We start from the raw sequence: 11,027 nt of genomic DNA, 5'->3' as shown, positions 1-11,027 counted from the left end.
ACAGTGGCTCCTTCCTAAGGACCCATCCTGGAGTGAGGTCTGGGCCCTGGGGTCTTGCAGGGGGCTCGGTGGGAAGGTGGGAAGTGGTTCTGGAGGGGTCTGAGTGCTCCTGAATGAGCCGGAGACCTGGCCCCCGGGCCTGGGTGCTTCTGAGCAGGGACAGAGCGGGGACCATGGGGGCCTTGGCTGGGTCTGCCTGGGCCACCTCTCACCGGAATCCACCCGGGCCTCTCAAACTGGAGTTCATGCCTAGTTGGGTCGCCTCTCCATCCCTGCCTTCTTCAAGGGGGGCACCTCACTTTGCAGGGCAAGGTACTCGGGGGCTCCCCAGGCCATGAGGAGATGATGTGGCCTTTGCCCTCCAAACCCACAGGGTGGCCACAGCCCAGGGAAGGCTACCGGCCCAGCCTCAGGAGGGTACTGATGCATTGGGTGGGGAGTCCTTTCCTTCCCCTGATGTCTACAATCTCAACCACTGATCAGGAACCCCCCTCATCTTTTGGGGTGTAAAGAAACAGATTCCGTTCGCCTTATCTGGGTCCTTCCCAGGGTTCATGTCCTCCCTTGGGTTAGATTCAGCCTCTCCCACCGCAGGGAGCCGGGAAGGGACACCGGAGAATCAGCACCCATGTGGACATCTTGGGCAGGTAAACGCCTTTTTTTCCTTTCCTTTCCGTTTCTTTCTTTCTTTTTTTTTTTTTTAAGTCAAAGATCGCGAGGGAGAAGGTGAACACTACATTTTCCTCTTTGGAGGTGCTGTGGGAATGCGGATCCACAGGGATGGCTCTCCAGCCCAGCCTGCTTGAAATAAACCCCTAGGAGAGGTCGGCCTCTGTGGAGGCAAGGGTGGGTAATTAGTGGGGCCCTCTTAGCAGTTATCTAAGCATGACCCAGATTCCAAGGGGGGGACACACCCTGCTTCCCAGGCAGGTTGGCCACTGTGCCGTGCACCAGCTGCTGGGCCGTGTAAGAAGGAACGAGGTGGATGAGCCCCAGGGGTTCAGCCATGAGCCCCCTCCCAGCCCTTTCGTGTATTGCTTTTTGGACTGGTTTAGACTCAGCAAGCCCGGTTGAGTCTTTTGTGGTTCTGGGTTTGGCTCTTTGAGGGGAGCATGGTGTTTGGAGGGGCTTGAAATGGAGCCAGGCTCTTGGGCTTCTGGGTGTTGAAATGCGAACAAGAGACCCTGAGGTTTTGACGTGTGTGCTGCGTGGTCTCCTTTGAGGCTGGTCATGGACGTTCGGCCCTGGGCTCGTTGGTGGGGTCCGGAAGGGACATGTCCCCTAACCGCGATGTCATCTCTATGGATACCTTGGGCAGGAGCGAGGACTTTGCCTGCTAAGTTCCAATCGCTGGAATAGACCAGTCTTAAAGATGAGAGATTCCTCTCCACTCCAGGCCAGTGAAGGAGCCCAGGGGTCAGGTGGTTACTTTGTCCACCCACAGAGTGAGCGGTAGGACAGCTTGGTGGATGGGGAAGTGTCCCTGTGTGCGTCTCCATGGGGCTGGCAGGTTTCCGTGTTGAAAATGCCTTTAGATTGTCTTGTGTTAACTTTTATGTATTTATTTTAATTTGACCAGTGAGAGAGAGAGAGAGAGAGAGAGAGCGAGCAAGCTGCCAGGTTTGGGACTCGAACCACAGTCGGCCATGTGGGAGTCCAGCACCCTTAATCACCACGCCGCCTGCCAGCCCCAGGAGGTGGGGAGTTTTATTGTGTCCTTAGCTCACCTCTGCCCAGCCGGAATCCTGCAGATCAGAGAGCCACTGGGGCCGGGGAGGTGAGGGGATGGCAGGGGCCCCCCGAAGAAGCAGTGGTGGGAGAAGGATGAGGGTGAATTCGGGGCATTGGCTGGTCCTTAGCTTTCTCTTGGCTCGTTTTCCCAGGACTTTTTTTCTTGCTCATGGTAGCTTTGTGATGCATTTGTGTGTTTTGCTGTCTGCAGAGTTTTTCTTCCGTCTTTGGCCTGAGGTAGCAAATATATTCTAAAGCCCCACTCAGATAGGGAAAGTTTCCCATTCTGGGACCAAGCTGGGTCATGCGAGACGCTTTCTTTGGGAGGGATGAGAAAGGCTCCAGGTAGACATTGGGGTGGTGGTGTGGAGCTGGGTAAACTAATTCAGGTCAGCCTAAGAGAGAGACCGTGTACCCAGACCCAGGAGTTAGGAGACCAGGGCAGAGCTTTGACTTTTTCCATCCAGATATGTCTCTACTGTTTGAAAAACGTGCCTAAGTCCTTCTTCGGAACTTTTAGAATGAAGTCTACTCTCTGGGCAGGAAAGCATGCAAGTTGGGTCCAGCTACACCCATTTTCACAAAGTGAACACACCCAGGTATCGAACCCCGGGTCAGGAAAACCATGACATGGCTTGTTTCTCCCCAAAACTCTTGTCATATCCCGTCTCTGTCTTTTATCCCCACAAGAGTATTTGCTAGCCTGAATTTGAGCTCTGTGGGTTGCTTTTGCCTCTTTGGAAGTCCATAGAGCTGGAATCCCACGGTGCGACCCGACGTCAAAAACTTTAGTGGAGGGGCTGGCGCGTGGTGTGGTGGTTAAGCACGCTGGATTTCCCCCATGGCTGACCATGGTTCAAGTCCTGGACCTGGCAGCTTAGTTTCCCACTTTCCCTTTTGCTCTCTCTTTTTGGTCAAATGAAAATAATAATACATAAAGTATTAAAATGAAAAAAGAAAAATCTTAGTAGAAAAATGGTATTAAAGTGCAAATGTTTGTTGATGCAAAGAAGAATGGAAAGTCAGACCTAATTGTTTCATCAGATGCTTTTTCCATAACTTTTTGAAAACTTTCTGCTCTGTTCTTTGGTGTCTGGCTTTTACAAACATTTTTATGATTAATTTTTTTTTTTTATGATTTTTGCTCATGTTCTGTGAGATTTATCTATTGACGTGGCTGTATCAATAGTTGTAGGTTGGGACCAGCAGGTGGCGTAATGGTTACATCACTGGACTCCCATGTAGTTGACCGCGGTTCGAGTCCTGGACCCGGGGGATTAAACCTCATGCTGGGCATATGTTCGTGTGTGCCCAAAATCCTGGGAGGAGAATGGAGGAGAAGGGATTGTGGTGTGGCCATCCCTCCTCGGGGTTGGGGAGTGATTTCTCATTTTCTGTCCCTCCACCTCTCTCTGTCTCTCTGACGAGCACATGTGCCCTATAGTAAAAATCTCTCTGGAAAAAAAAAAATATATATATAGTTGTTGGTTTATTTTATTGCGTGGCCCTGAGCTTCTCCACGCTACGGTTGATAGGCATCTGGGCAGTTTCCCTGCCGTGCCAGTAGGGACATCCTGGTCCACATCTTTTGCTAATTTTTTTTTTTTTCTGCATTTTTTTGGATCGGTACCGGGAGGGGGGACGGCCCCGCCACATTTTCACGCACGTGCGGTAGGATGTGTATTTGGGAATGGCGTTTATTCAGCGTCGCAGGGCAGCATGGAAACCAGGTCTTCTCCGTCTTGTAGAGGAGGAGGAAACGCATGGACCATGAACTTAGTTTTCTGTTTATGGGGCCCGGACATGTTACTTTCTAGTGTGAATCTGGCGGAGGGGACCGACTTGCCTTTCCTACCCCGAGAGGTGATTTCTCATAGTGGCTGGGACTCCACTGTCTTCCAGCCCCCAGTGACTTGAAGCCAGTCATGAGAATGAAAACATTCTCATTTCTTTTTCTAAGGGAAAAGAAAATCTTGGATGTTCAGGTTGACAGTGCTCCTATTTTTGTTTGTTTGTTTGTTTTTGTTTTCTCCTGGAGTATGCTGGGCAGGAAGGCATCCTGACGGCACATCTGTGGTTCCATGTTTGCCTGGACCGGAAGTCTGGTTTAAATATGGCCGTGGTGAGCCCTGTTGGCTTGCAAAGAACTCAGCTAGGTCACGTCAGTAAAGTACTTCTGTCTGTCTTGCTGAAGTCCCCACTTGCTGCCATGTACAGCAATGTGACTGTCATCTTTCTAGCCTTCCTCACCCAACAGGACTCCTACTGAAACATGGTATAGAAATTTGAGCCATTGCAGGGCCAGTGGGTGGCACAGTGGTTGAGGCGCTGGGCTTCCACGTGGCTGACCATGGTTTGAGTCTTGGACCTGGTGGCTTGCTTTCTCATGCTCCCTTTCCATTTGTCTTTCTCTGGTCAAAATGGAAGAATAATGATAATAAATAAAATAAAATAAAAACCAAATCTTTTAAAGCAAACAAACAAAAAAAGAAATTAGAGTCATTGCTCAAGCTTTGGGCGCAGGCGTGTGTAGTAGTGCTCTTGGTCTCCTGAATTGCACACAAGATTTTAGTTTTTCATCATGTTTTGCAGGATTCTTTTTTTTTTGAGAGGTTTTTGCTATAAGGTGCGTGCGCTCACTGGAAAGACAGAGAGAGACAGAGAGACAGAAAGCGAGAAATCACCCCCCAGGGGGGATGGCCACGCCGCAATCCCTTCTTCTCCATTCTCCTCTTGGGATCTTGGGCACGCACGCACACGCGCCTGGCGTGAGTTTAAGCCACTGGGTCCGGGACTCGAACCGCGGTCGACTACATGGGAGTCCAGCAACATAGCCATTACGCCAACTGCTGGTCCCTGTTTTGCAGGAGTCTTAGAGGACCAGAGTTGCACGGATATCAGAGAACTTAGGCACATCGCTCGATAGGCACACCTTCCTTTTATTTATTTATTTATTTAATCATAACACTCCAAGCTTTTATTTCCTTTTCTTTCTTTTTGTAAGCGAAAGGTCCTAAAGACAAATTTTCTGTCTGGGAAGCAGAGGGAGCTCTGAGAGACATCAAGTCATGATATTAGCTTCTTGACCTGAACCGAACCGTAGAATGTTCTAGAAGGTACTCATATCGAGGGCAACATGCTATAACCCATACGATCCGTCTACCCAATCAGCTTGGCTGATTCCAGTGCCAGAAGAGCAAAATTCTGGGAAGTAGGGATTAGCCTGGCACTTCTTGGGGGATTTTTTTTCCTTTTTTTTTTTAGAGGTTTTTGCTATAGGGCGCGTGCGCTTGCCAGACAGACAGAGAGAGACAGAGAGACAGAAAGCGAGAAATCACCCCCCAGGGGGGATGGCCATGCCGCAATCCCTTCTCCTCCATTCTCCTCTCGGGATCTTGGGCACGCACGCACACGCGCCCGATGTGAGTTTAAGCCACCGGGTCCGGGACTTGACCCGCGGTCGACTACGTGGGAGTCCAGCGACACAGCTATTGCACTAACTGCTGGTCCTTTTTTTTTTTTTTTTTTTTTCCTACAAAGGTATAGTCTCACTCCTACAATTCCCAAATCCATAAAGTTCCCCAGACCAAAAGAGGAGCCCATTTCTAGGTGACACCTTACTTGAACTGACTACTCGAACTGAGAGTTTGACTTGACAGTTTTAATTCCTTTTCTCCACTTGGCGTGCAACTTTGGTATCTGTTTCGCGGCAGACATGTTAGGTAAGCTTGATTAGGGGGTGCTGCCCCAGCCCCTCCGTTTCTCAAACGTTTATTGTGTTCATGGAGATTGTCTTGTTAAAGCGATGATGCTGGTCTGGCAGGTGTGGGGTGGGGATTCTGCTCTTGCAACCAGCTTCTGTGGGGTTTTCCGTGCTGCTAGGCCATGGGCTGTGCTTGGGGTATGTAGGTTATGTCATCCATGCGTGCGGTTTGTCTTTCTTAAAAATCAGGTTTACGCCCAGCAGGTGCTACAGCCTGTTCAGCAGCCCGAGGACACCTGGGAGTCCCGGCTGCCATTCCTGGCCCACCCTACAAGAAAGCTGGGAGAGGTAGCTTACACCTGCAGACTCAGCTACTTGGAAAGCCAAAGCAGGAGGATTGTGACATAGCAAGACCCCGTCCAAAAAAAAGAAAGGGGAAGAGCTGGCAGGTGGCGTGATGATTAGAGGCATGGGACTCCCATATGGCCAACCGTGGTTCGAGTCCCGGACCTGGCAGCTTGCTTTCTCGCTTTCTGTCTCTCTCTGTTCCTCTCTGGTCCAATTAAAAATAAAAGAAAGAAAGAAAGGTAAAATAAAATAATTCTTTAAAAAATAAAAGAAATGGGATGGGGACCGCACAGGGTTCTCAATGCATGGGGCTTACCCACTGGCATGGAGGTTAAGGTGGCTAGATCTTACATGGCTGACTATGCAGTTCGAGTCCCGAACCTGGTGACTTGAAAATCACACCCCGTTGTGTGTGCACATGTGCCTAAAATCCAGAGAGGAGAACGGAAGAGAAGGATCGCTGCACGGCCATCCCCCTGTGGGGTGATTTCTCACTTTCCTTTTCTTCCTGTCTCTGTCTCTTTCTGGCAAGTGCACGTGCCCTATCGCAAAATAAAAACGAACAAGAAACGAAAGCTAAAAATTGGGTCATCCGAATGGTCACGACACATTTTAGCATAGAAAACTATGTCAGGACTTTTCCGACAACCCAGTGAATCAAAGAAAAAAGAAAAAAAAATGAGATTTATAGAGGTATAATTTATTTGGAGTGTAATTCACCCTTTGAGTTCTGGGTGTTGTGGTACAATGTGTGCAGTCACGTGGCCATGACCAAAATCAAGATGTGGGATCACTCCTTTGCACTGGCATTCAAAGAGGTGTCCCTACTGTCCCTCAGTGAGCATGCCACGGCCCCATCCCTGCCCCTTGAGACTTGATTTCTTCACTTTCCCTGTAGTTTTGCTTTTTTTTATTTTTATTTTTTATTTTTAAGAAGGGCATATAAATAGAATCGCACAGTATGAAGAGACTTCAAAAAGTTTCCAGGAAAATGGAATTAAAATAGGAGCTTATTGGGACCAGCAGTTGGCGTCATGGCTACATCGCTGGACTCCCATGTAGTCGACCGCGGTTCAAGTCCCGGACCCGGTGGCTTAAACTCACGCCGGGCACATGTGTGTGTGTGCCCAAGATCCCGAGAGGAGAATGGAGGAGAAGGGATTGCGGCGTGGCCATACCCCAGGGGTGATTTCTCGCTTTCTGTCTCTCTCTCTGTCTTTCTGGCAAGTGAACATGCACTATAGCAAAAATCTCTCTTTCTAAAAAAGAAATAGGAGTTAATTTTGGTGCAGAAATCATTTTTAAAACAAATGCTTAGTGTTTTCCTAACATGCATCTTCCATGGAATGTATGAAGGACCCTTGTGGGTGGCTCCTTTGAGTCTTCGTCAATTAGCCATTGAGAACTATTCATGCCGTTGTGTTTATTGGCACTCCGTACCTTTTTTAGTGCTGTGTGGTATTCCATGGTGTGGATAGACCAATTTTTTTTTACACATTTCCCAAATAGAGGATGTTTCTTTTCTTTTCTCTTTATGACATTTTTGCCCTAGGATGTGTGTGTTTGCCAGAGAGAGAGAGAGAGAAAGAGAGAGAGAGAGAGACAGATAGACAGACAGAGAGACAGAGACAGAGAGAAGGAAAGTAAGAAGTCACCCCCTGAAGGGATGGCCACACTGCAATCCCTCCTCCATTCTGTTTTTGGAGTTTTGGGCACGCATGCACACACACTCAGCATGATTTTCAAGTCCCCAGATCTGGGACTTGAACCGTGGTCAGCTCTGTAGGAGTCCAGCACCCTAACCACCATGCCAAATGGTGGCCCCTTCTTTTTTTAATTGCCAGAGGGTGCGTGTGCTCACCAGAAAGAGAGAGAGAACCCCCCAAGAGGGTGTGTCCATGCTGCAATCATTTTTTTCATCTATTTCTCTATCCCATCAAGATTTGGGACATGCATACACAAGTGCCCAGGGCTGGACTTTGAGCCACCAGGGCTGGGATTCAAACAGTGATTGGCCATGTGGAACCTGGCTCCCAGTGCATGGGGCTTAGCCATTGAGCTATGGGGCTGGCCAGATGGGTATTTAGGTTGTTTCTAGTTTGGATAATTATGAATGAAGTTGCTACAGACATTGGCATATGGGTTTTAGGGGGAACGCTGAGAACAATACATTTTATTTCTCTGGGTACTCCGTTCTCTTGGGTGAGTTAACAGCAAAGACTGTGATTACATACAGAGTAGTAGATATGTATTTAATTTCTTACGAGCCCACCAAACTGTGTTCCAAAGTGGTTATGCCATCTTACATGCCCTATTTGCGTTATCATACTAAGAACCCCCAACAGATGGCATAATGGGTATGTTTCTGGACTCTCACATAGTCAACTGTGGTTCGAATCCCGGTCCTGGTGGCTTAAAACTCATATCGGGCGTGTGTGCTTGTGTGCCCAAGATCCCGAGAGGAGAATGGAGGAGAAGGGATTGCAGCGCGGCCATCCCCCCTGGGGGGGGGGTGATTTCTCACTTTCTGTCTCTCTGGCGAGTGCACGCACCCTATACCAAAAATCTCGCTAAAAACCAAACCAACAAACAGGAAAATACACAGAAGCAAACATAGGCAAGCTCCGAGGGCCGTGAGACCCCTGACCATCATCTCATGTCACCACTGTCACCCTCCCATGCCTGGTACAAAGTTGCTTCTCTGTGAATGTTTGTTGAATGAATAAAAAGAAAAAAAAAAAAAAAGAAGTACCTGTCTTTACCCACCAGCTAAGTTGTATACCATTGGATTCACTCTTGTGCCTGTGTTTTAGGGTTTTGGTGGATTTTAGGTGCAGGGGGCTGGAGGATGTTGGTGAAATGAAAAAAAAAACAAAAACAATGAAGGCTTCTGAAATGTTCCTGGGTGAGCATTTGGGGAACAGTGTCTTCTAGAGAATGAAGTTTTTGTTTGTTTGTTTTTAAAGACTTGGGGGGGCATCTTTTGGGTGCTTGGGGCTTATGTCTCCTTTCTCCATGGCCCTCTGTGAGTGAGCTCACTCACGGGCACTTTCTCAGCCATCGAAGGCACTGCTGGGAAGATGGGTTCTGTCCAGGGAGAGAGCTGAAGAGCTGCACAGTTACGGAGCATTTCCGAGAATGCTTACTCAGCTCCCAAGGAAGGGGCGGAAGGTGCCTGCCCTGCAGGAGGCCAGAGAGGCGAGGGGAACAGCTACAGACGCTGGGGCAGACGGGCGTGGGTTGGAATCATACACCAGCCACATCATCTTGGGCACTGGAGCCTCAGTTTCCCCTGACGCATGGAGAATATTGGTTTGAAGAGCATCTCCTTTGGAGGGCTCCCAGGAGACGCACCGGGGGGAGGGGGGGTTATGTGTGGACAACAATCAACCCAGTTTACAGCAGGAAGAAAGCTCTGGAACACAAGGGCCTTAACCCCGGAGAGGCATTGTCTTGCGATGTTCTGTTTTTGGAAACCTTGACTAGAAATTGATGTTCTCTAGGGAGGAGGGGGCGATGAGGGCCCCCTCTGTGACTGGCCAGTGTGGAATTATTAACCAGAGCATGGCCCTCTGGAAAGCGACCCTCAGACACTTTGCATTCTGTTATCTCTGGAAACTTCCAGGAGAAAGAAAACGCAATGCATGCCCACTTGACCTATTTTTCTATTCCCTTTGGTCTAAGATAAATTTACTTCTCTTCTTCCCTTCCCTGGGTCCTTCTCATTATGGGTGACAAGGTGAGTGAGTTTTTTTAACAGAGAGATTTTTTGCTGTAGGGCACATGTGCATGGCAGAGAGACAGAGAGTGAGAAATCACCCCCCCCTGGGGGGATGGCCACGCCGCAATCCCTTCTCCTCCATTTTCCTCTTGGGATCTTGGGCACGCACGCACACACGCCCGGCGTGCGTTTTAAGCTGCTGGGTCCGGGACGCGAACCACGGTTGACTACATGGGAGTCCAGCGACATAGCCATTACACCATCTGCTGGTCCCAGTGAGCGAGTTTTGAAGTGAATGATTAGCTTCTTTGCTTCCATCTCTTGTCTCTTTAAGAGCCAGTCATGAGTCCAGTCCAAGAGGTAGACTGTACATTGTGAACCTCCACAGCCAACCCCAACATTCACCACAAACTCAACAAATGCTCGGTGTTTGTGTGAGAAGGTGGGCACTGTCCCCCAAGCCTGGTATTCCATCTTTTCTACTCTTTGGGAGTGAAGCGAAGCCAAGGAACATTCTTGGAGAGGGAACCAGGTGGGTTCAGCAACACGAATTTCAAAACCACCTGGCAGGAGCTCCTGGCTGCTCAGGGTGACCAGTTGTCCCAATTTGCCTGGGCGTATTCTGGTTTTAGCACCTCAGGGAATTGATCTGGCTTGGACGCATTGGGGTGCTGGTCACCCCAGCAGTGAGTTCTTAACTTGAGAGAGAAGAGGGTTACCAGGGGTGGTGCCAGTGATCTGGAAAGGGGAGACTCGGTTGCTTTTGCAGTCTGAAAAGTAGGAGAGTGGTTAGTATTTTTTTGGAGTGAGCACTGCCTTCAGAAGCCACTTTATTTATATATTTTTAAGAATGATTGATTTTATTTTATTTCATTTATTATTCTTATTTTTCAGTTTGACCAGAAAGAGACACCCACAGAGCGAGGGAAAGTGAAAATATAAACCGCCAGGTCCAGGGTTCAAAGTCCTGTTAGCTATGTAGGAGTCCAGCGCCTTAACCACCATGCCACCTGCCAGCCTCCAGAAGTCCCCTTTAAGGCAGCTAAGGCAAAAGAGATTCCAGCTATGAAATGAAATGCCGAGTTAAGTCCAGATCCACTTTCATCATCTCAATTCGGTCTGACATGGCTTTATCTTCTGTTCAGACTGGGAACATCCTGGTCTTTCTTTAAGGTAGTTGATTCTCCTGCTGCACCTGCAGTTAGAAATTAGCAGCTCTGGGGACCAGCAGTTAGTGTAATGGCTATGTCGCTGGACTCCCATGTAGCCAACTGTGGTTCGAGTCCCGGACCTGGTGGCTTTAACTCACGCTGGATGTGTGTGCGTGTGTGCCCAAGATCCTGAGAAGAGAATGGAGGAGAAGGGATTGCGGTGTGGCCATCCTCCCTGGGGAGTGATTTCTCACTTTTCCTCTGTTTCTTTCCAGTGAGTGCATGCGCCCTATGACAAAAACCTTAAATTAAAAAAAAAAGAAATTAGCACTCCCCCCATCACAGCTCCAAAATCACAGGACTCAAGAGACCC

General features: G+C 48.8%; 1 protein-coding gene across 1 annotated transcript in view; it reads left to right on the top strand.

Moving 5' to 3' along the window:
* CACNA1A (calcium voltage-gated channel subunit alpha1 A) overlaps positions 1 to 11,027 on the top strand; it is a 335,330-nt gene that overhangs the window by 503 nt on the left and 323,800 nt on the right. The gene's annotated exons all lie outside the window — the stretch shown is intronic.

The sequence above is a fragment of the Tupaia chinensis genome, unplaced genomic scaffold (genome assembly GCF_000334495.1).
Source record: "Tupaia chinensis unplaced genomic scaffold, TupChi_1.0 Scaffold138060_1, whole genome shotgun sequence".
Classification (NCBI taxonomy): Eukaryota; Metazoa; Chordata; class Mammalia; order Scandentia; family Tupaiidae; genus Tupaia; species Tupaia belangeri.
Note: the sequence above shows the minus strand (reverse complement) of the source record. Positions and strands in the feature narration are given on the sequence as shown.